Source organism: Ambystoma mexicanum, chromosome 7q, assembly GCF_040938575.1.
Source record: "Ambystoma mexicanum isolate Mex_15411 chromosome 7q, UKY_AmexF1_1, whole genome shotgun sequence".
In the NCBI taxonomy this organism is placed as follows: domain Eukaryota; kingdom Metazoa; phylum Chordata; class Amphibia; order Caudata; family Ambystomatidae; genus Ambystoma; species Ambystoma mexicanum.
In genome coordinates this window covers 1,102,434,480-1,102,460,242 of record NC_090941.1, presented here as the reverse complement: position 1 = coordinate 1,102,460,242, position 25,763 = coordinate 1,102,434,480, and positions in this window count along the sequence as shown.

Genomic DNA, 25,763 nt, shown 5'->3' with positions numbered 1-25,763 from the left:
CCTTGCAGTGTGGAATGCCACTTGAAACTGGAAGGAAGGTTGATTGTCAGAAATGGAGAGGAGTTCCCATCACCAGTTTGTTGTCCTACAGCAATTACTGTCACGTCAGGTATTTGGTTGTTCTGAAAATGAAACTCAATATGATCAAGTTTTTGTTCAACCATGTGGCATGTGCCATTTAAACTAACATGGTTGACACTATGTTTTAATTTTATCGGCCTGTTAATCTGGGTCCAGAGGACCTTGTTCACACAGTCTATTAAGGGGGACAACCTTTGCAGGATATCATTCCCTAGTAGACAGGGTGTGCCCTCTGGAGTTACGACTATGATAGGGTGTTTCACCTTATGTCGCCCAATTTTTATTTCCAAATCCGCAGTGCCCTCGACAGGAATTTCATTCCCATAGAAGTTCTGAAGTTGTCCAGGAAGAGGGCTGAGCGGGATCTGGTATCTCTCCCCCTTCCTGAATTCAGCTGATCAAAGGCCCTCTTTGACAGAAGAGTGGCTTGGGATCCAGTGTCTACCAGTGCCGAAAATGTACACTGCCTTGCACCTGTATTGAGGCGTAAAATCTGCCCTCCTTCTCCTTCTATTGGCAAAGGTAATGGGCATTCTGGGCAAGTTTGGTGGTCAATTTCCTTATTTTTGATTCCGACACAAGTGTAGTTTGGTCATGATCTGGTGTTGGAGTTTGGGGATCTGAAAGAAGAATTTGACATTGGGATATGTGGGGAGTTTTGGGCTCTCCTTTTTCTGATTCTGCCCCCCCCCCTTTTTTGGAAGCAGCCCCCAGACTTGGTTTGGACAGTGTGGTTTCCTTGATGCTCATTCTGGGGTTCAATGATGGGTGATTCTGACTCAGTCCCCACATTCACCCAGTCTTCATTTGGATCTCTTGGGACCCATTTTTCTTTGGGAGGAGTTCCCCCGTTCCTGAAGGAGAAGATCTTTTTCCCAGAATCCTCTGGGGATTCCTCTCCTTCAAATTGGAGGACACTAACCTCCTCCACAAAATGGGTCTTTTTGGGTTCTTTATTTCTCCTACCCGCCCTCTGTTCCATGGGTGGCAGGTTTCTGGGGGCAGGAGATTTTGGTTCTGGTTCCTGGGTGTCCAGGGGTTTTTCACAGGTGAGGAAGGAAGCTTCCTCTAGGGCTTTACACCTCCCTTCCCCCCCCCCGTGCCTCCTCCTCTGGAAAGGTGAGTTGTCGGGGTACTCTCCCCGTCATTGTTTTGGGGTATCAGGTAATATTATCCCCATATATATGGTCGCTGTAAATAATATCGCCGGGAAAAGGTTGTGGCGATATTATATGGGTGACCATATATATGGGGACAGGAGGAAAAAAAATTGGGGGTTTCGGGGGTGTCCCCCGCATGTTCCATGCAATAATGTTGCCACAAAAAACGGCAATTTTTCGGCGATATTTTTGCATAGCGAGAGTTTTGTGGCGACATTATTACATGGAACCTGTTCTGGAGTACCAGACCCTTGGTTGGTGGGGTTCTGAGCCGTCATGTTCATCTGAGAGTTCTGTTGAGCCCTCGACATGAGATCCATATCCTGGGATAGGTTCTGGACCTGGTGCTCCAGTTGTGACACCCGTTCCGGCTGGTACGGGGGTCTCTGGTCAACCCTGGGTGAGTTACGGGAAGGGTAACTATCCCTTCTCCCATGGTACCCTGGGTATTGAGAATTTTGGTAACCCTCCACCCTTGGCCTCCTCTCTCCCAGATTGGGCTGTCTGGGCTCCTGAAAGCGGGGAAAGAAAGGAGGGTTGTCCTGCATGTTGGGTTTATTGGGTACCGGGGAAAGAAACTCAGCCCGGCAGTTAGGGAATTACTGCCCTCCTGAGGAAAGTTTCCTGGAGCAGCACTTACCTGGTTGGACCCCCCCCCCTCCTTGGGCTGGGGGAGTCCATACATACTCCAGGATTGGTCTGTTACCCTTGTATCAGGGGCTGATGTAGTCAGGGGATTTAGGGGTCCCATTTGTGCGATTACCTCCCTCACTACCACCTGTCTGGGTCTTTGATTGGGTTGATTTGGTACAGGTATATTTTTAGCCCCCCCATCTCCAGATCTAAAATGGGGGCAACCTTCCCTCCGCCACCTTAGCGGCAGCAGGGGTGTTGGCTGGTTTGGGGGTTTTGTTTGGATTTTTGTTATCTGCAGGTTTTTTGGACCTCATAAATGCGGGTCGTCTGCTCTATGACCTAGTCCAGCGATCTTTTCTCATGAAAGTACCTCACCAGCTGGGTCATTTGAGCTCCTACACAAATTCTTGGTGGGCCTGATCTTCCCTGCACTGCAGATTGTGGGCCTTTTGCGGGTTTCTGTGAGCAGAAAAATATTTTAAAATGGCTGCCCTATAGGTGGTCCATCTGGAGTGGTTCTGGTCCTCCAGTCCCACAAAGAAACTGGCGTATTCAGGGGAGAAGGTCCATTTTACATGCAATTCTGGCTGTCCTTCATATGAAAAGTATCAATCATTTGCGCATATAGTTCTAAGTGTTCCCAAACAGAATACTTTGCATTTTTATGATATGGAGTTATGACACTCCTAATGGCCTTAATCTGCCTAATGGGATCTTTGTTCATAGCTCTCTTAAGTTTGTTTGCCTTCTTTGTTTTAATCACCCGAGTCCACTCACCCTCAGACGCTGCTGGAGGTCCCTTCTTGATCCTCTAGGCATACCCGGATTCTGCAAGCTTGAGAAGGGCTTGCAGCATGTTGGGGCCTAGTTTCTCTACTCCTGTGGTGGTGCTCAGAAGAGTCTTCTGACTCTCCCCTGCTCCTAGGGTTGGTAGAGTACCCCCCTCCCCACTGCCCGTCTTTAGGATGCTCTTTTTGGGCCTTATTTCATTTAGTTCCCCATCAAATTGAACCAACTGGTCCCTTGGAAGGCGGTATTTCAGTGGGTCTGATTCCCTGACCCTCCCCTCATAGGAGTCTTTCTTGTCAGAGAGATCAGCCCTAACATTGGGGTATCTGTACAGGGACGCCCGTCCATTAATTTCTGTGGGGCGCTGATCTGTCAGTCCCATTTTACCAAACCTATTGAATTCTGCCAGCCCCATGGCTCCCGGCTCATGTGTGCCAGTAGACATGAAGTTGGCAGTGTTCATGGTATTGAATGGATTTGAGTCCCTGAGTACAGGGGTGTGAGCAAGGCACTTAGTTTAACCTTCTATTGACACAACTACAAAACACCAGGGAATAGGAGCACCTTTTAATTTTAGGTAAGATAGCACTTGAGTTGGAATTTCCTCCTGCAATGTTCCCTCCACCCACAAATAATCAATGTTAAATGGATACACGGAATCAGCAGGTAATCGGGAATGGCAGACAAGAAACAGAATTTAAATCCGACCTTCCCTCCCCAAACAAGAGAGAAAAACAGATTTTAAACCATGGCAATGCTTAAATGACACTCGGATATGGATGAATGGATGTGTATAACTCTTGAAACAAAAACAATTAATTACTGAAGCAACATTGGAAAGATACTAGCAACCACAAGCAATTGATCGAGTAAAAGCATACAATTCGAAATTGAATGGAAGATTGAAAACAGTTTATAACCAAAATGACAAGTTGTAAAATTAACACACTTTTGCAAACCTGCCTGAATTTACCCAAATGGTTTTTAATAATAACGGACAAATTATTGTAAATTCTGATGCTTTTTGTGTTGGAGTGTAGCTATGGATCCTAGGTACAATATGGACGTGAAATGGGGTCTCTAGCTGGTAAATTGAGTGAGTCATGCAAGATCTAGCAAGGTGCGTTGTTGAGAAAATGCGGAAATGGAAAAGAAATCAATTTGGACAAGGACAGTTTTACTATACACTAGGGTATTCAGGCGAGGATACCTGATTGAGACACAGTAAGCCCCGGGTTGACTCGCAAGTTCAACTCTAGCACCTCTGCGCCTGCCCTGGCGGACCCAGTCCGATTACTCCAGACAGGATTAATAGCTCAGGATTTTACAAGACAAAATTATTAAAGATGTTGGCGCCAGCACAAGGAATCAAAGGCAGGGTTTCAAGAATTATTTTGACAATACTATAATGACCAGGATAAGGATAGGATGACTTAGAGATTGGGATGGTACAAAGCAAGGCAAGATTTACTATGGTTCTATGGTTCCTGTTGATTCTCACAGTACACTTTTAGTTTGGATTTTGAACAGTCAGTGCTCTGGATCACCATAAGGATCTGGTCTAACACAGGACAGCTGGACAAAATCACTGGGACAGGGTCAGCTGGGCAGGGACTGGACACCAAAGGATAGTTCTTCTGGACTGGCAATTCTGGTTACTGGATAATATAGGGCACCAGGAGAGCAGGATAGCAGCAGCATGCAGTGAGAGGCAAGCCAGGTTAGTTCAGGATGCTTCACAAAACACCACAGTGTTTCACTTGGTTATCAGGATTATTTTAGAATTGAGGCCTAGCTGAAGCAAGATCACAAAGGTTTGGCCTTGTGGTTGGGATCTGGAGTCTAGATGAATAAATGTAAGATGAAGACAGGAACAGGACGCCGGGCAGGAAATCGGGAATCGGTCAGGAATCGGTGTGTTTGTGTGTTGTCAGGGACACTTATTTATAATGCAAAATGACATCATCAAGGTAGAGGTTGGGCAGGGTTAACTGCGCCTGCCCCTAAACTACTTGGATTGGGCACGGGAGCTATTCTCTGCCTCGCTCTCAGTTGGTTGGATTTCTAAGGGGAGTATGTCAGGTTTATGAGGTGAGGTTTACAATGTACCAACACTCCCACATTTACTTTACTTAAAATCCAATTTTGCCAAAAACATACATTTATACACTTGCAAATTATACCCACAGGTTACGTATGATGTGCAGCACAGATTAATCCCATCCTCCAGTTTGTGTGACCTTGTTTTGCCTTTCTGATACATTTTGGTAGTTTTACACATTAAAGATTTGGCCTAAAATTTCACCATTTTATACACAAATGCGAATTGTCCCCAGGGATATGTGTACAAAATCTTATGTTTGCCACATTAATACTTTCCTGGGAGTCTATCATATTTCGTACCTTCTGTTCCCCATGCGGCAATGATTTCTACCAAGTTTTAAAAGATGGCCCCCAAAATTAGATTTAACACTGCAAACTTTCTGCTAATTCTTGCTACAGAAATAAGAGTCTTTAAAGTTACCTTATAACATAGTCTCTGGCACCAAAAGGCAGTCCCTTTGTTACATGAAGCTGTTTTTTTTTCTTCCTTCAACTGCAAGCAGCTATCACTTTCTTCCTGGCAAGGGGGTTTCCAGTCTTAATTGAAGGTTTTGTTGCCCTTTCGCACTTGACAGGTGAGTGTTCCAGTACTGCTATTGTCCCAGCCTGGAGCACAGACGAATGTCTGATGAGCATGTGAACTTTCATTGTCCTATCCTATACAAAGCTTTTCAAGCTGGCACTTCACACCTACATGTCCTGGATTTAGGGTGTATCTCCCTTCCTTTGAGGAGTTTCACAGCTGGCAACTGGAATAACAGGTTTTCCGGAGAGCTTGCAACTCCAGCCTATGTGTTTTAAACTGTTTAATTTCTTACTTTGTGTCTTGAATTAAACCAACCTATAACAGAAGATATCCTATGTGTGTATTGTCACCACTAACATAATTCCTTTACATTGCTAAGTAAGCAGGCTTTCATTAACAATTGAGTTTTAAACTGGTAATCTGTTTTCATCAGTCAGTACAGTTTATTTTCCCACATGTCATTTCTTTCTTTAATTCGGTTTGCAGCTCCTCAGATTGCCACTGTCTTGGAAGCTGTAGTCATTTTCCTTGCAGCAGGACTCTTATCTTAAGTATAGATACATTTATCCTTGACCTGCCTCATAGAGTAAAAATGTTCTTTGAACTGCTGTACCTGGATACATTTTGTCAAGAAACAAACACGTGTTCCCATGCAAGGGAAAAATTAAGTTACTTTTCATTTCTCTGAGAGTTGGTTTGACTGGGCCTTTTTTACTCACAGTGGTTTCAGAATGACAGGCGGAATTGGCACCAAAACAGCATTTTGAAAGGGTGAAAATGTTTCATTCTGAAGGGGAATTTTTGACTTTTGCAGCAATGCAGTGCTGCTGGTTCCCTTGATTCCATATATATGTCTCAGAACACACTGGCATACTTTTTCAGCATGTCCTCTTGTTCCATTTTGTTTGAAATGTGAGGCAAGATGGTGCAGCCATTTTTCTGTTTCTGCCAAAATGCAGTTTTGAGGTCCTGGTGCGCACAGGAGCCAGCGCAGCCAGGTTGCTGTTTCTTGTGCAAATGCAGCTCAGTGATGTGGGGCAATGTGTTGAGTGGGTCAATATATCCCACCCTTTGCTCCCTTGATCAAGAAGCAGCAAGAAAGGATTTTCATCCTTTAACTAAACTGATAAGTTCAGGCCTGAAGGTGACTCCATCCAAGATGCAGTTGTCAGTCTGAAGTACAATGCATGGGACACATCTGAACGCCTGGTCATCAGTCCTTCGATCCGTCCAGAGTTAATGCCATAATGATGAACATGTCTCCACCACACACCCCAAAGCTGAATTGAGATCATTCTTGGGTGTCACAGGGTATTGTCAGGCTTGGATTTTAGACTACTCAATTTTGGCACAGAGTTTGCAAAATGCATCAAAGTGGGATGCCCCAAATCAGATTGTCTGGACACCAGTGTTAACAGGGATTTTGAAGCATTGAAAAATGCATTATGTATTGTCCTGGCATTTGGTTTACTGTGTTACGACAAGATGTTTGTTCTGTACTGCCATGAAGGCTCACTCGCAGCGTCTGGAGTACTCATGCAAGACCATGGGGGTAAGCCACACCCCTATGCTTATTTTTCAACATCTCTTGATACTGTGTCTCAGGGTTTTCCAGCTTGTTTGGGAGCGGTTTCCACATGTACTGTAGTGGGGCAATTGTTGATTAGAGAGCATTTTCCCCCCTGCCTTCCTCAGAAGAAACAGAATTATAAAATTAGAAAGGCCACATTTGAAACTGCACTTTAAATTCTCCTGGAAATGCAGCTGTTACAAAGAATAGTTAGTTTCACTACACAACTAGGGGACAGTTGAGGCATTAGTGGATTTTTAAATAGAATAGACAAGGTGACAGAGAGGTGGCTACCCAGGATAGGGAATCCCTACACAAGTAGGGCAGCATGGCTATATAGGTAGGGTGATGTTGCAGCTTACCCATAGGTAGATATATCATGACCAAGGTATGCACCAGGACTCTGTAGATGACAAATAAATGCAGAGCAAATGTGTCCTGCAGAGAAACATAATGTGACAAGCTGCTATTTTAAATTCACCAGCCGAGAATTCAGCTTTGCAGCTTTAAGAAAAAGCCCATTTAAGCACGCTCAAACAAATCGGGGGAAATGCTGTAGCCAGCTAGATGGGAGCTGCCCCCAAGGAATGTGAAGGCCCGAAAGACTTTGTAGGGAGGATTGCATGGCAGAACAAGATATTATTGTGTGCATCCAGTTGTCAAGGTAAAGTAAGTTACAATAACACGGAAGACCGTTTCAAGTCCATGGGACGAACTGAGCATCCCAGGAATTCAGAAGCAGTTGGCAGAATAATGCCTCTGCAATCGGCTAGGCGTGACAGAAGAATGCAAAGGTAACTAAAAAAACAACTAATTGCTGTGAGGAAATCTTAGCAGGGTGAAAGCAGAATGACTCACAAAATAATTATTCATAAATGGGTCAAGAACAGGATGGCACGATCACTGTTGCGAGAACATGTCCTTGAGACCGGCGACCATGGCAGGAGATAACATGGGCTGTTTAATTTAATTAATCTGCTTGTTCTCTCTCCCTCTCATCCACATAAACATGTCAGCATGCAGCCAGTTAATGGACAGTGTGACTATCTGTTAACTGATGAGCTCATGTCTTTTTTCACTGCAGAAGTAATTTAGGGCATACCAATAATATTCATAATGATGAGTAGTATGGAAAGGCTTATGGGTGGGATCACTAGTTAGGGACATATAGGATTCTATATGTAGCTTGGTAGAGGGAGCCAATGACCAGGAGCAATAGGTTTTCATAACTCAGTGATCATTATATCAGAATGACTCGTTTGTATTATATAAACCCCCTGTTGTCTGTTCAAATGTTGGAGAATGCTGGAGTGAGAGCTTGGCTTTTAATCTTGCTGTTTTCCCCAGCTCTATATTGCAATTAAAACTGGGTTACCTTCCATTTGGCATACCACAATCATTCTGTGTTGTCTCTTTATTTGACAAATACCAGTTAGAGGGCTATTTGGCTTGTGACCCTCTGGTTTTCATCACTGCTCACCAAAAAGGTGGCTCCAATTGTTTTGGGGACACCTCTAACTGTTTGGGTCTGACACGCTGGGCATTCTTTGCTGTTACAGAGCAAGACTCAACCCCTCACACAACAGCATTTATTGTGCTATGAAGAAACACTTTTTAACAAACCTTCCATCACGTTCGAATGTGTGGACCCTCTTGATATTGCCTCATTGTTGCCACCACCTGCACTGCCTGAAGACGATTTTCATGACTGTTGTTTCTCAACTTACCACCATCAGGCCTGACATACGGGAGGTTCCCTTGGAGTAGGGCACTCTATTACTGTGGACAGATCATCCTTGCAACTTCCTTCCTCTAGGGCCCTCTCATCCACTATTGCTGCTATTGAATTTGTTCTTTTAATTGCTCAGTTGACACACATTCCTACCTCAGCCCAGGTTGCAGAGCTCTTTGCATTGATATCTGCATGACACCTCGCATCCACTGACTCCGTCACCATATTCACAGACAACAGATATTCATGGGTTGTAGCTCATGATTTTGACCATATTTGGAAGGTGCAAGGGTTTATAATGTCAGCAAGGACACCTATTCTTAAGGACCCTACATTGCAGCCCTTCTTGATGCTATCTCACTGACCACAGATATCACAATTGTCAAATGCTCTGCACATACAAAGGGTGAAGACCTGGTGTACCAAAGTAATCAAGCAGCTGATGACACAGCACAGGGAATGGCCCTGTGGATAATTCCACCGGCATGTACCACCCTAAGCACCCCTGAGACCATGGCCAATGTACATGTGAGCGACAGTGAGGTGTATGTGACAGACAGTTTGAGCAAGTTGCAAACACTAGCTGTGAAAGAGGAAAAGGGCAGGGTTAAAAAAACAAGGAGCGGTGAAAGATGGAGGGGGATTTGGAGAGGGGTTATGAGGAATTAAAGGCAGATGGGACAACGAACATCTGCGCATAATTCAGAAACCAGACGGTGTGTGGTGTTCATTTATTTTTGCTGAGCCAACTCCTCCTAAATTCCCTTCCAAATGCAAGAATCTGAGATATGAAGAATTGGTCCCACCAAGAGCTCGGAAAAATCCAAGGTATACGTTGCACCCATTCAACCTCGGTCAGTGACCATATCCAGTGAAAAGGTTATCAATTGTAAATGAGAAATTGACCATTCCTGAGTAGACAGAACACCTATGGAAGAAGTCTTGGAGATCCTACAAGAGGCCCAAAGGGCCACAATGCTTCAACATCAGGAAACCCTAGCCCTGATGAATGATACCATGCCGAAGTCCAAAAACCTAGTAAGGTAGAGGAGAAGGAGAGACAGGCGCTGCAATGCAAGGTTGGAGGTATGTGACCACGCTTGACAGCAGGCCCTGTCTTAGGGGGTTGGGTTCCAAAGCCCCAACAACCCTGAAAGGTGCCAGAGTGAAGATAGGCCCCCACCCATCCCTTCTTACCTGAAGGATGTCGGCAGCAGGGCCAGGAAGGACCCCACTGCAGCCAGAGCACCACCTCAACAAGGCATCGCAAAGCAGCGCAGGAAGATGCTGGAGGGTGCTGCTGGAACCCCAGAAGGAAGCTGTGCTGCAGGACACAGGGAACACTACCATGGGCTGCATCAAATGTGGCAACACCAGCCCCCTGAACATGCGACCTAGGAAAAAAACACCAAGTGGTGTGGCAGCTGCAATCATACTTTACAAAAACCCTACTAGCCAACAACAGAGTCCACTTTGGGAAGGGGCCCATGATGCTGACAGGGAGGGCTCCATTGAAAATAAAAAACCTCCATGAAGGACATGATCATCCACTAAACCACCAGGGATCATTTTTGGGGCAAACCTTGGTCTAAAGGAGGCCTTAAACAACTATCTCTACTGGACCCCATCAGGGTCCATGTTAGAAATGCAGCAGCAACATGGTGCAAGGAGGGGACAAGGCTTACATGCCCTTTTAAGCCCTTGCTCAGCCCTTCCCCTGTCACACCGCTCCAGCCAGTCAAGCTATTGGATAAGGTAGGTGGCCAATCCTGGGAGGGGTGGGGTATTTCAGTTAATGTGTGTGCATGGTTTGTGTGGTTTAGTTGGGAGAGGACAGGAGATGGTGGAGGAAGTCTGTGAGACCAGTGGAGGCTATTGGAGAGAAGGGGGTCTGTGGAGTGTTTGTGTCTGAGAGTGGAGCGTGTGAGGAGTAGAGGTAGAGTACACATATTGGAGTGGCAGTGGCAGCAGTGGCTGAGGTAGTAGTAGTTGGGACTAGAGGTAGTGATTGTGGTAATGACAATATTGGAAGCGATGGAACGGAGTGAAAGAAAGGTAGTAAGTAGTCGTAGTAGTAACAGCCGTGAAGAATAAGACTAGAGGGAAGACAGGTAGTAGAGTGATAGTGTTAATAACAGAGTAGGAATAGTAGTAGAGGGAAAGCAGTAGGATTGACAGGGAGTGGGGGAATAGGAGTGGTAGTAGGAGCAGAGAGAGTGAGATAGAGAACATAACAGGAGACTAGCAAGAGGCTAGAAAGTAGAACAGCAGGAAGGAGGGAAGAGACAACTGGATCGGATGCAGACACAGATAGTTGGAGGTAAAGAATACTATTCCAGCTAACCTTATCCTAGATCATAAGGAAATCTTTGCTCCTTTTTTGACAAAAGTTGTCAACTCCTCTTTTTCTAATAATCAGGTCCCTTATTCTATTAAAAAAAAAAAAACCTGCCATCCCCCTTCCGATTAAACAGCCAGGACTTGACCCTAATGACCCAGGTAACCTTCATCCCATTACCAACTGCCACTTCCTCCTTAAGGTAGTTGAAAAAAGTGCCACCAATCAAATGCAAGCATTTGTTCAGAAATGTAATATCTTGCAACCGAGACAGTCTGGTTTCAGTCCCCGTCACGGTACCGACTGTTTTGCTAGAATTACAGATACATATGCTGGAAATCTCGGATATTGGTCACTCTGGCTTGTTGGTTCTTTTGGACTTTTCAGCGGCTTTCGATCTCCTTGATCAGGATTGGAGTGTACTTCTCAAACTATGCTGATGACACGCAGCTAGTACTTGAGTTATTAGGGGACTATGCCAAGGAAGCAAACCTTCTTCAGACCACCTATCGCCACATTGAGACCTGGGTGAGTAAAAACTGTATGTGTCTAAATGGAGATAAGACCAAGTTGCTGGTCTTTGGTACCAAGCATGCTTGTGCAAAATTACACTCTAACTATCAATCATTCTCTATCCATGGCTGTCCAATCACGGTCTCAAAGAGCGTTAAGATCCTGGGCTTCTATCTCGACCTGTTACTCGGTGCAGATGCCCACATCAATCAGACAGTAAAGAATGGATCGTACTATCTTCGGATGCTGAGAAACCCACGTCTCTTCCTGTCAGCGTCCACCTTCTCTTCGCTTGCTTGTGCTGTGATTCTGTCTAGATTAGACAACGGCAATGCTTTGTTAGTCGGAGCCAATAAAAAAAACATTCAAGCTCTGAAAATCCTTCAAAATGATGCACTCTGCATTATTGCCAAGAAATCTAGAAGAGAGCATATCTCGTAAAACCGGTTACCGCTTGGCTAGAATTCAAGGCTGCTGCAATAACCCACAGAGTGCTTTTTGGCACCGTTCCAATCTATATTAAGGACCTGGTCTCTCTTTATGAGCCACCAAGGAAACTACGCTCAATCACCATGGTGTTGGTAAAAACTTGCAAAAATTGTCTGTTGCCAATTACTTGGGAAGAGCTTTCCCTATCAAGGCCGCTAAGATCTGGAATGCCCTGCCCCTGGAGCTTAGGCTGATCAAGGAATACGATATCTTTCGTCAGTAACTAAAGACTGCTCTATTCATCTAAAATATTTTAAGTTCTACCTTGAACTAATGGCGTTTCCATGGCGCGCTGGTTCTTCCTGCGCTTTTGTCGTGTGCCTTTGTTTGTCCACTGTGTTTTTGTTTGTGTGCCCTGATGGTGGCAGGCTTCGGTGCCCTATAAATCAACCAATAATAAATAATAAATAAAATTCACATTACGATTAGGAGTAAGAAGAGACGTAAAGTCAAAGGGTGGAGGTGGAAAGGAGGAGTGAGAGATTGGCAGGATAGTGACGTGGTGGGAGGAGAACATCTTAGGATCCCAGTGTAGAGAAGGGTCAGGTAAGAATGTGTGTGGAAGGAGAACGAGTGACACCGGGTGACAGATGGCACCTTCCCTAGCTCCCTACATACTAAGTGCGGTAAGTCAGGGAAAGTTGGAAAATCCCTAAGAGAGTTAGGCAGCCATCGTCTTAGGGAAACATCAATAGCGTAAGACAGCTGACAGGCAGATAGGCGTCCCCATTGGTGAGAAACTAACATCCCTGTTAGGGATGCCTGGGCTAGGCAGGGGGTAAACAGGCAGGAAGTAGAAAGCAAGGAAAGGCTTAGCACCAAACTTCCCAGAGATCCCAGTAGGCACAGATAGACCTTTTTCATACCAACTCTGAGCCATTTGATCTGTCTGTAATTTGGTATTAAACACCTGTGAGGAATCCCGAGATGTCATCACTTCTCCACCAGGGGGAGCCACTTCCCATGAGGCCAGGGAGGTGGGGGCGCTAACCGATACTCCCCCTGGCATTGGTACTCAGCAGGAGGATCTCATGGGGAGAGACAACCCCTCTGGAGATCAGAAAAAATGTATGTTGGTATGGGTGATGGCCCTATAGAGTGCACTATGGTTACTTGCCTATTGAACGTGGCAGGCTGCATCGCCATAACTGGGTGTAGGTACACCCATAAGCACCTACAGGGGTTAGAAGAGCTTAGTTACAGAATTGGCGTGTCACACTCTGCCTATTGGGTCTAATTATTTCATATGATTAAGAGTAAAAGTAAGATCACTGCAACAAAAAAATATATATTTACTTCTCCACAAAGTGAGCCGACATGTGTTTCGACCAAAGTTGTCTTCAAGGCAATTGTTCAGAGAACTTAACATTGGTCTCTTATGGACTTGTCATTGAAATAGGTATAATCCTTCACCACCACCTCCCATACATCTTCATATCCCTTATATCCCACGCCCACATTACACACCTCCATGTATGTCTGTGAGAGTGAGAGCGACACACCTACTTAGACGAAGAAGAGTAAGGATGACGTGACAGGAGCTTCCTTAATAAGTACTGGGACATGGAGGAGGAAGTGCAGAGTTATGAAGAGTCCTCAGGTGAACATGAATGGGCATGCTAGTTGTTGCTGCCCATTCATTATATAAAGCAACAAAGGATTTACCAGGTTGTCAGACCCTCCCAGGAGGATCCACGAGTCTGGAGGACATCCAGCATGGAAGAGGGAGGCTGCTGCTGACTGGGATGCGTGCAAAGAAGCTGAGGAATCCCTATCCGATCTGCCGTGCCTGGGCAGACCAAGGAATCGTAAGAGCGGAGGTCTGAGTGGGAGCAGTAACCGGATCATGCAGTTGTGCCAAGACGTGCAACCCGCCTGCCCAGGGAGAAGCACTGCACAGCCACTGCAGAAGCAGCAGAAGCAGCACAAGAATGCGAGAAGCCAAACACGACATCAGAGAAGCATGTGACCAATGGCAGAGTACCAGAAAGTACCTGGACTGTGGGGATGGAGAAAAGGGGAAAGAAAACCCTCAAACCCGGGGTCTGGCCAGGACCCAGATATACCCAAGGAGAATATCTTTAAAAAATGTGCCATTTGATAGTATCTGGCAGGAGAGTGAACCAGGCATATCAGGAACTTAAGACAGATGAGAAAACAGGTTTGTGGGCCTGCAACCTGAGGAAGAGATCCTCCATAGCATCTTCTTCTTGGCAGTACCTGGCAGCTGAGTGAACCTGGTTTGTCCAGACGAAGTCCTAAAGAAACCCAGATCTGGGACCCACACCAACAGGTTTATATATGAGAAACCCAGGGGAAGGGAGACATTCTCCCTGGCATTGTGATCTGTGATTAAAAGCGAGAGAACGGGCCAGGAGAAGAAATACATTCACTCTAACATTGTGAACTGTGTAAGTAAAGCCACGAAAGAACAGGGGAAGGGAGCCATTCCCCCTGGTGTTATGAAGTAAAGCCAGGAAAGGACAAGGGAAGAGAGTCATTACACCTAGTGATGTGAACTGTGAAACAAAAGCCAATAAAAGGCCAGGGGAAGAGAGTCATTCACCCTGGAGTTGTGAACTGTGCAAGTAAAAGCCTAGAGAATGTGTGAACAAACTCATGGAAGGCCAGGGGAAAGGAGTGATTCCCCCGGCATTGTGAAATCATGAACTGTGGAAGGGAGTCATTCCTCCTGGCTTTGTGTGAGGGAAAACACTGAGAGCCAGACACCAGGATAAGGGAGTCATTCTCCTGGTAATTGAATTTACAAAGAGGATCAAACCAGTGATCCAGGGGAAGGGAGTCATGTCCCCTGGAGGGAAGAAATAAAGAACTTTTGATGCAAAGCCAGCAATCCTTTGTTTTGAAGTAGTGAGGTCAGTGGAAGGAAGTTATTCCCCCTGGTAAGAGACTTGCGAACAGAATTGTGCCATCCAGTCCATGAGGAGGGAGTCATTCTCCTGGACCAAGAACATTTGTACAACTTTAGTTCAGTTATAAGCATAAGGGACAGATATAGGGAGGTCTGACACAGGACAGTGGACTCTTTATTTGCAATGCATCCTGACAGACCCATTAGTACTTTTAGTTGAGGCAGGGAAACCCCTCATAGATATAGGTAATGGTATGATATGAAACACTAAGAACAAAATCCACAAGACTGGCTGCCCAGTGCCAGGCCATACTAAATTGGTATGGGGCCTACACCATGATGTCAGCAATCTCTTTCTTCAATCAAAACGTTGTCCCTCTACCAACATACATAGCTGAAACCCACATGAACCTAACGTGGACCACATGGCCGACAGTGGAGGGTCTGTTCTGGAGACATGTTCGAAGTCTACCAAATAGCCTACCTGTGGCTTCAATTCGTTATGAACTAGAACTACATTATATGGAGTCTGTAGTCCTGTGGAAGTCTCTCTCCCTCTACAGGAAAACTATGAAGGTAGACCACCTGCTGCCTCTAGATATCATAAGGAACGCAGGAGGTGTCAGCACTGAACCGATGCTTTCAAAATGGCAAATGATCTGCGTAACTCAGCAGATGTTGTAATTGGCTCGTTGCCATTGGGGCCACTTGGGAGCTTCTGATAAACAATCCTAACAAAGTAAAGAAGAAACTTAAAGACTATGACTGGATACAAACACAAGAACTAAGATCCAAATATAAATTGTCTATCCAGCATATCTCGGGAAGACGAAGCACCCTACTTGCAGAAATTCCCCTCCAGACATTATCGTGATTTCTTTTTCAGGTTTTGCCTATACATTCTACTTACAGGAGAAGTGCTACAAAAACAGCAAGTGTTGAGAATAGTCATTGCCTCCTGCCTTTATTGTCTAGAGAAAGATGCCATTGAATCACTATTCCACGTGATGGTTGAATGTAAAGGTCTTAGAGATTTAAGAACCAAATATCTTGCCACTCTGGTTAATGAGACTAAGTCCTTATGTAGACATGAGTGGTGGGAGATGCTGGTGAATGGAAAACAAAATATCAATGTTCCTGGCATCAATGACATTTTTGGAAGAAGCTCTGCGGATTCACGAAAAAGGCGTTACTGACCAATGGCTAAAAGTACCGCTTGAGGGTGCGTACTAATCCTGCTTTAATAATTGCTTCCAAAAGCGCGGCTACTATTTTGAAATTAGATGATATTGTGTTTCCACTGCTCTGGATATCTTTTATTTTTGCCCAAAGATTTATGGATGCATGACATAAGATGTATAATGTGTAATCTCTTGTTGTTGAAAGGGTTGTTATAAACCAATTAATAATAAAAAGAAATAGTTAATGGTAGGTGGAAACCACTTCCCTCAGATGCTAGATGAAGAAACTGGTTGGTCCCGATTGATAGCAGGAGACTCTGCCAGATGGTCCAGGATGACTGCAAAATTCCTGGATGTGGCACTTAAAAGGGCCAACTCGTCTGACACCATCAGGCCTCTAGCAATCATAGGACATCTAGTTGTTAAGAACTTGTTCGATCAAAAGTGGTGTCCCAAGTTACCCAGAAAAAGTGATGAACACAGAATTTTCCTCCTTTGTAAAAACCAATTTGGTTAAACACAAATAAAAAGATAAAAAAATAAAAAATGGTAGGTTTTTTTCTTTATTATGATCTTAAATAAAAGTTTATAGCAATCACTATACCACCTGGGTGTCAGTCTCCTCCTTCTGCACCCTTACACACCCTTGGAACGAGGTCAGTGGAATGTGGATAAACCCAGAGCAAGTTCTTGGGGGGGAAACTGAATTTCCTAATACTTAAATACCAATAAAACCTTTTCTTTCCAAGGAAATCGAGTATAGGAATGACAGGAAACTAGTCTCCCTAAAGAACAAGACACCTCATAAGGATATATCGGGACCAGTCAAAGGCTGTGTGAAATGAAAGAGAACAGGAGTAAAAGCCTGGCAGGGGAGAACGCCAGGTATCCTTATAGGTGTGAGAAACCAGAAGGTGTCTCGCCCGCTAGTCACCGCGGATCTCTCCTTCAGGTGGCCAGGGCACGGCCATCGCCTTTGGATCAAGACCCAGCAGGTGGACCAGTGCGGGAGGATCATTTGGGTGAGGGATCTTCGGGAAGTTAGACACCGGTTCGCGAGACGCAGTATCTCTTCCCCTGTAACACCATTTTCCCATCCTACCAGGTAGGATATATGGGAACTCTGCCCCCTCCTCTTTCCCTACATGAACACTTTCACACAGACAACCTGCTCTGGGACAAAACAGACTAACACCTGAGCAGTATACCTGACATGTCTCACTACAATGGTCTGGCAAGGTCAGGCAATTACTGCCGATTACTCACACCTGACTACCATTAAACTTCCCCACACGGATAAAAGGCAGAGCACGAAAGCACACTCTGAGCGAGGCAAAGCAAATAAAGGAACGAAGGAAGAAAGAAGGCAAACGACGAAGGATTCGCAAGGAGGGAAATACCCTTGACCTTTTCAGCAAGAAACTGTTACTTTCAAGAAACCTTTGACAGTGAAAGCGTAAGACCAGGAAATCCGACTGAACAATCCTGCATTGTGTGTCAGAGATATCGGAGGCACTCCCTCATAACTGACCAAGGGGTGTAGGGGCAGCAGCCGCTGTGGTATCGTCCTTGGTTTCAAGAACAAAGTAGCGCCAGAGAGATCAACACAGCCAGTTAGTTGGGGAGACCAATGGAAGACTGGTCTGTGTTGAAGTCAAAGTTGCAAGCTACAACATTGTATGACGAGTGCAGGAACGAACATTATTAAACACTTGTGATGAAAGACTCGAGTAAAGCTAAACTATTAATGAATATTTAAACTTGAGAAGGAAAAGATATGGTACCGTTGACAGAGTGGTCAGGCATAACTAAGGTGCTCAATCGAATGTCTCTGTAAGATATCCCGCCAGAAAGTGAGAAACGAAAGTATAAGATTGATATGAACATTGTGTGAGTGCATCGAAGTGGTCCTGCAACGGTTTAAGCAAATCCCATTGCACATTCAAAAGTCTTCGATTTTGATATCAAGAGGAAAACATAGAAATTAAAATGATATGGTACGAGCCCGAATAAGGGAGACCAAATGTGAATATTGTGCTAAAGGGATCCAAGCCTGAATGAGAGAGATCTAAGATCTGAGCCCGAAGGAGGGAGATTCATGATCCGAGCTCGAACGAGGGAGATCCATGGTCCGAGCCCGAATGAGGGAGACCAAGAGTAAACATTGTGGTAAAAAGGGGTCCAAGCCCAAAGGAGGGAGATCCATGATGAACATTGAAAGCAAGAACTTGTGCATGTGAAAATACTGAGACAAATGGAACTTTATTTGTTTGTTATGACAGGCCCTCTGCAGTAAGAGGCTGTTAATGGAAAAGAGGCTTTGGCAGAAGACCCTGAGACCTGTGTTTTGAAGTGTTTCCTCATGGCCAAGAAGCCAGAGTGTGTGAAGCTCAATGTGCCGCCTTGTCCCATGCTGAAAACTTGGGCAAGGAAAGCCAACTGCTCAACTATCCTGACATACTATTTCTTGAACACTTTTCTTTTTGCATACACAATTGTCCGACACCCTTTTGTATTTAGAAATAAGGATTGGAAATAGGTTTATCAGTATAGGCCCTTTTATTTTGACAAAAACTCCACTAGGACTGCGTTATTATTTTTTGATGAGCGTAGCTTGCTCCCATCCTTAGATTTAGGTTTAGATACGTGTCCTACCAACCCATCGGTAGTGTTGTGAAAGAAGAAAAACTCAAGGAACTGTTATATTTGAATATACAACAGAGGGAAGAGAAATCCAGGGGAAGGAAACACGGAACTCTATCCTTAAAATGGAACGTGGCGGCACAGTCTAATGGCGTCTTAGTTTCCACCTCCTCCACCCACGCCAGTCGCCAGCGGCTGTGACAAGTCCAGGCAGGGTCGAAGTTCCTTGGTATCTTTCTTTGGCACAAAGAATAAGGATGCTCCTGCAGGGGATTTTGATGGGCGAATGGTGCCATTGGAAAGATTAGTGGTCAAGTATTCACGTAGCGCTCTCGTCTCAGGTTCCGAAAGTATGAACATCCTTCCAAATGGTATGACTGCCGAGTCGTCGGTTTCAATGGCGCAGTCTTCAGGTCTGTTGGGAGGTAATGCTTGAACAATATCTGGAGAATACATCCAAGAATTGTTGGTAAGGCTCAGGTATCTGGGTGACGGTAGACGCACTAATAGGCAAGTTCTTAGTCTCCTGGGAATCCAAGGAAGAGGGTTGTGTCCCTTGAAACAGACAATGTGATACTAAAAACAAGGAACCTGCAGTCCAGTTAATATATGGATTGTGTCTTTGAAGCCAAGTCATGCCTAGCACCATCGGGTAATGAGCAGCCTTTATAATGTCAAAGTGTAGCATCTCTTGGTGATTGTTTATAGTTAGTAACAGTTCCATGGTTTGTTGGGTTATGGGTCCTGAAGATAATGGATTTGCATCGATACCTTCGAATGCATGGATGATGTCTTTGCTCTTCCAGGGAATAGGATGTTTCAGAGCCCAATCATGGTCAAGGAATATGCCCATTGCTCCGCAGTCTACCAGGGCCATGACGGAATACATTTCATTTTTGGTGATTGACAGAGACACTTGAAGAATCACCAGGCTATTTGTGGGTTGACTGGGCTTGCTTGGAGAAGACTTGGAGCACAAATCTTTCTCCCGAAGCTGGGCTCCGTTCAAGATCGGGAGCTGGCGTTTCCCGAACACCTGGGAGGAGCTATTGGGCAATTTCTCACTAGGTGTTTGTCAGATGCACAATACATACAAAGTCCTGTATCAATTCTACGAGTCCTTTCCTGTAAAGAAATGGGCCCCCGTAAGGAGCCAAGTTGCATTGGCTCAGGATCCGGCTGGGGACTAGAAGCCATCGCCTTATGACTGGTATAATCCAAGGGGGCTTTTGCTGGCAAGGAACGTGTCTTTTTCTTTTCAGACTTCCTTTCCTGGATGTGGAAATCAATTTGCAAGGACAGTTCCAGCAAAGCCTGGAAAGAGCTTGGACGGGCTACCCGGGCGAGTTTATCCTTGATTTCGTCGTTCAATCCACTGTGAAACAGTGTCAAACAGGCTTCTGGAGCCCAGTCAGCCTCCTTGGCCAATTGTTTGAAACGGGTGACGTATGACAACATATCCTGAGAACCCTGTTGAAACTCCAGTAACTTCTCTTGGGCACTGTAAAACTGTTCAGGTCGATCAAACATAGTTTTAAAGGCATCTACAAATCCTTCATAGTTGTCCAGGAGTGGGGCCCCTGCATTAACTAAGGGCGTTGCCCAGGCCAAAGCGTTTCCCGAAAGGTGGTAGATTATAAATCCTACCTTGGCTCTGGGTGTTGAGAAATAGTAAGGTTTGAAGGTAAGAAGGTAAAATGCACTAAACATGAGTCGAGGAAGGGACGCAATGCCTTGGTGGTTCCATCATATTTGTCCACAATACCCCCTACTAAGGCACTTTCTTGGAAAGCCAAATCCCTGGAGAGCACGAGTTGTTTCAATGCTGCATTTTCGGCCTTTAAATTCTGTACTTCAGTAGTCAGTTCTTGCATACCTCTCATGAGGTCTTGAACGGCTTCTTCCATGGTAGAATCAATATTCAATCCTTGGCGTCTCAAACTGTCACACTTTGCCTGAAATCTCACCTGTTTATCTTCTGACGTCTTGGACTGGGGTTTTTCCTTCTTTCGGACAGCTCGGGTCTTGTAGAGACACGGTCGCGTATCCTCCGTCGCCAGCGGGCAGTTGAATCCGACCGAGGTGAGTATGCGTTCAATTCCAGGAAGGAACAGCAATAATTGCAGAGTCTCGGGAGGAAGGAAGCCAGGAAGGAACCAGGACAAGTACAAGGACGGTAAGGAATAAGCGCTAGAGGCGGCAAGGCCCTAGGAAAGAGAGCGCTGAAAAGACGGTTTAGGGTAGAGGAGGGGCTAACAGAACCTGGAAAGTAAGAGTGCGAGCACAAGGGAAGTACGACCACACTTGCCGAAGTTCGGGAAGTTAGCGTTGAGACGCGAAGTGCCACGGGGGTGTGTCTCTTTTCAAGGAACTGGCAAACTCCTGGAAACGCTAGAGCGGTAGTCACGCACTAAAGCCGGCCGTGTTGGGTGTACCTTGGAAGGAATGTAGTAATGTCTTATGGACCACGTAGTCCGGAAGGGGCTAAAACATTGAATCATGACAGCCAGGCTGGAATGAATGAGGGAAATCTGTTTAAAAGCAGGTATCTGGGCCTTGGAAAGCAGAGTCGACCACTGGAACGAAAGAACGAAAGACAAGCTGAAGGAAGACAACTGCTGCAACTCTTGGTCCACCGGTGAAGCACTGCTGCAGGTCCGAATTGCCTGAAACTCCATCGAAAGAGAAGCCCTTCAAGGTTAACTTCTTCCCTTGAGTTTGGTGGGAAAAACCAACTTGCAAGCCACCTGGACACCGTCCCTGCTCTGGTCGAATTTTCTTCAGAATGCTGTTGAAAACTGGATAGCCAGTGGGAAGGACACCAGTTTGTGGACTTTAAGGCACTCACGCTTTAAACTGACATTTTGCCAAGGAACAGCGAGATCTGCGGGAACTGCCAGGAACAACTGCCGCAGCTACAGCTTTTCTTCACTTGCAAGGTACTATACAAGTGCGGTGCAGAACTCCGTTCGGCCGAGGGGAAAGTTTGTGAAACCTTCCCGACTTTGAAGGCTTGTCCTTCCCTAAACCAACATATACCTTTTCATCTGACCAAATTCTTTTAAGAACCATGGCAAAGACTTAACTGTTTACTACCAGAACTATGCTATCCTATACAAGACTTTGAACCATTGACTTTGGCCCAGGCCTATTGAATTGAATTGCTGGTTGTAGTGAACTAAAACTATTTGCCCTACCTCTGCAAAGTATTTGTGCTATCATTCTTTTAACCTTGTCTTTTTACCCCTTTTTAAAGTAACTGGTGTGCCATTTTGCTCCCACGTCAGGGGAGCTGAACTTGTTCAGAGACTGATTGGTTGTGTAATGTAGTATAGTAGATTGTGATATTGAGCTGCTCTTACTAGTGGAATGTTTTCCAACTGACTGTGTAAATAAATGTATATTCTTTTACCAAGAAACCTTGAGTAAGTCTTTGTTTGAACCACTGTGATTGCTAGTCCTTTGTGTAACCTCTTGTACTGCTCACTTTACTCTTGAGATAAGTCTGGCTGCTCAGCCACTGCTACCAAATTACTGTGTAGTACAGGCTTGTACCAAAGGTGAAATTGTACTTACACTTGTAGTCTTAATTATGTGTAGTGTTCCGAAAGGGTACTGCATGTGATTCTGCCTAACAGCATGTATTTGGAGGCACCCAAAGTAGCCACCAGCTCATCTGTTCTAGGCAAGGGGTGTGCATCTGTCTTGGTGACAGCTTCAGAGCCCTGTAATCCGCACAGAACCTCAACTGAGAAGTACCTGCTTTTGGAACCAATACCACTGGGCTGGACCAAGGACTACTAGAGGGTTCAATCACCGCAAGATCCAACATTTTGTTGACCTCTGTCTTAATGTAAGACCTTACTTTGTCTGACATCCTGTATCCCCTACTTTTGGTAGGTACACTGTCTCCTGTGTCAATGTCATGTTTGCACCAAGGTGTCAAACCAGGAGACTGTGAGAACAAGGGGGAAAATTGCCTCAGCAAACTTTTCACCTCTGCTTGTTGATCAGCAGTCAGGTGAGGGGCCACTTGGACACTCTCAATGGAGTTGTCCGAAGGACTGCTCTGGAACAGGTCAGGGAGAGGCTCTGACTCCTCCTCCTCAACATCTGAAGCCAGCAGCGGTGCAGCGATTTCAACTCTTGTGATGAAAACCTTCAGCCTATTTACATGGAACACTTTTGGAGCCTGACCAGCCCTTCCAAGGTCCACTAAATAGTTGACCTCACCCAGTGACTCCACCACTGTGTAAGGGCCTGACCATTTGTCTTGTAAGGCTCGAGGCCTTAAAGGATTCATGATCAGGACTTGCTGACCATGTGTAAAATTGATGAGGTAAGCCTTCTGGTCACACCAATGTTTCACCAGTGCTTGCCCTGCCTTCAGTTTCTCACTAGCCAGACCCATCAGGAGTACCATCCTTTTTCTGAGCCCTAGCACATAATCTACTACATTGGTAAAAATGGGGGAGTGGGCATCTCCCATCCCTCCTTGACTATGTCCAAGGGTCCCCTCACAGGGTGACCAAACAGAAGCTCCAAGGGACTGAAGGCAACACCCTCCTGTGGTACCTCTCTGTAGGCAAACAGTAAGCACGGTAACAGAAGATCCCATTTTCGTCTTTGGGGTTCTTCCAGAGCCCCACTCATGCTTTCTAAGGTCCTGTTAAACCTTTCAACTAGATCATTGGTTTGTGGGTGATATGCGGATGAAAACCTATAGGTGACACCACATTCCTTCCACATGGCCTGCATATACTTTGACATAAAGTTGCTGCCCCTATCAGACACAACTTCTTTAGGGAAGCGAACCCTAGTAAATATGCCAAGTATAGCTTTCGTAACTGACTTGGCAGTGACAGTCTTCAATGGGATATTCTCAGGATAGCCTCAGGATATCTGGTGGCATGGTCGACCAGCACCAGGATAAACCTATTGCATGAGGATGTTTGGAGGTCAAGGGGTCCAACAATGTCGATCCCTACCCTCTCAACTGGGAGTGGTACCAGTGGAGCTTGGACAGATAGCTGGCAGGTGGCACAACCCCTGCAGTGACTTTCTACTTGCACCCCCATCTTGGGCCAGTAGAAATGCATCAATAACCTTTGCTTGATTCTCTTGATACCAAGGTGACCAGCACGAGGCACTTCATGCGCCAGCTGCAGGAGGAAGGGTCTTATAGCAAGGGGAACCACCAACCTCCATTGGTCTCCTTCTGTAGACTGTGTAGGCTCACTGTAGAGGAGCCTGCCTTCCCAATAAATCCTATGCTTCCCAGGAGGTTCACCCTCACGCTGGGAGCAGCCCTGTCTCCTTAGGCCTTCCATGCATGGGCACTCAAGTTGGCCCTTACTGAATTCATCCCTGTCAGGACCACCTTTGACTAACAAGTCTTTTAGTTCAGGATGGTCATTTGGATCAAATACTTCAGGTAACACCTCTACCTCGTCAGTCCAAGGTGTTTGACCAACTACCTCCACCTCAGTGGTAGGTGAGTTTGGGGGAATATTATCTTTCTCTCTTTTGTCTTTTTTGACTCCTTTAGCCTTGGGTTTCTCAATTGGCATGAGCATGGCAGTGGTCTTGGCCAGGGTTGCCCTTGTTTGAGACCTTGCGCAGGGTCTTTCTGCTGTATCTCCCACAAGCCATAACGTTCTGAGATCATTTCCCAGCAAGACCTTTCCTGGGGCATCTCTCTGAATGCTCACTTGAATCCTGACTACTGCACCATTTAAAGTAAGATTTACAGGTATAACTGGGAACTGGAGAGGTGGGCATTGAGCCAATTTAGTGGGCATCAGAGGAGCTCTGGCAACTTCCTCTGGGTCTACCAAGGTAGAATCCGCTACAGTTCAACTGCACCCACTATCCCTAAGAGCAGGAGTATCTACTCCATTGATCAGCATACTGTCTTTAAAGTAGTGCTTGGTATTGTCCGGAATCCTAGCATAAACCTCTGAGACTTTAGGCTCCCAGGAACCCAGGGAAACTAAAACTACCTCAGAATCTTTCCCACTGGGGAAGGAATCTGAGGAGGAGGATGCCCCTGTAATCTCTTCTTCCTCATAGGAGGGGAAGGCCAGATTAGCAGATTGGACCCCCAAGGTGTTGACCTTACATTTGGGGTCCCCTTCACATGGTCACTTGCTCCACAAGCCACACAAGATCCACTGGGTCTGTGGACTTAGGGAGGCTTACTGTAACCAGAGTTCTGTTTTTGAGGATAACCTCCACTACCCTGTGTGTTCTCTTGTGACTTACTCTTATTTTTCGTTTTGTGGCCCTTCTGGGAGGAAGTTTTATCATATCCCCCACCCTCCTTATCGTTGGGCTTTTCTCCTCCTCCTGCTTACCAGCATGAGTCTTGTCCTTATGGGACACTCTATGTGACACCCACAAATCTGCTGCAAAGGCCAGCTTCTTAGGATCTAACTCTTTTGAATCTGCTAAATGCTGCTTAAGCTAGGGGAACAAGATGCATAAATATGTTGAAGCATGACAAGACATATCAAACCCTCAAACGTGGAGACCTTATAGCCTTCAACCCAGCCAGTCAAGTATTTTTAAAGAATCAGTCACATATGACACCCAAGTACTTCCTTCTTTCTTTTTGTACTCTCTAAACCTCTTCAAGTATTGTCAGGAGTCTTCCTTTTAAGATGAGAGTTTGCTTCAAAATTGCAAAATCTACTCTTTCAGCTTTTGACATCTCCATAGTAGCACTGCAGCCAGAATGGGGTAGTCTGCTGAGCAACCATGCAATCTTATCAGCATTTACAACCTCTTGAACTTCACATGCATGCTCAAATGCATTCAACCAGTCCATAATGTCATTCTTCTCATCATACACACTGAGCAGATCTTTAGGAAATCTTGGATGAGAGGAGGACCCAGACCCATGTCCAGATCCCTTGGATCCATTTGAAGCTTGAAGCTTGGCCAATTCCAACTGGTGATCCCCGTCTTTCTATTTTTCTGCCTGCTCTACTCTCAGCTTAGCCATTTTATTTATTTATTTATTTAATGTATTTATTTGTTACACACCCAGACCCTAGGGTATCACGGTGTGGTTACAGACGGCTTGGCATTGAATAAAACATCTAAACAGTGAACAGAATATGATGAGC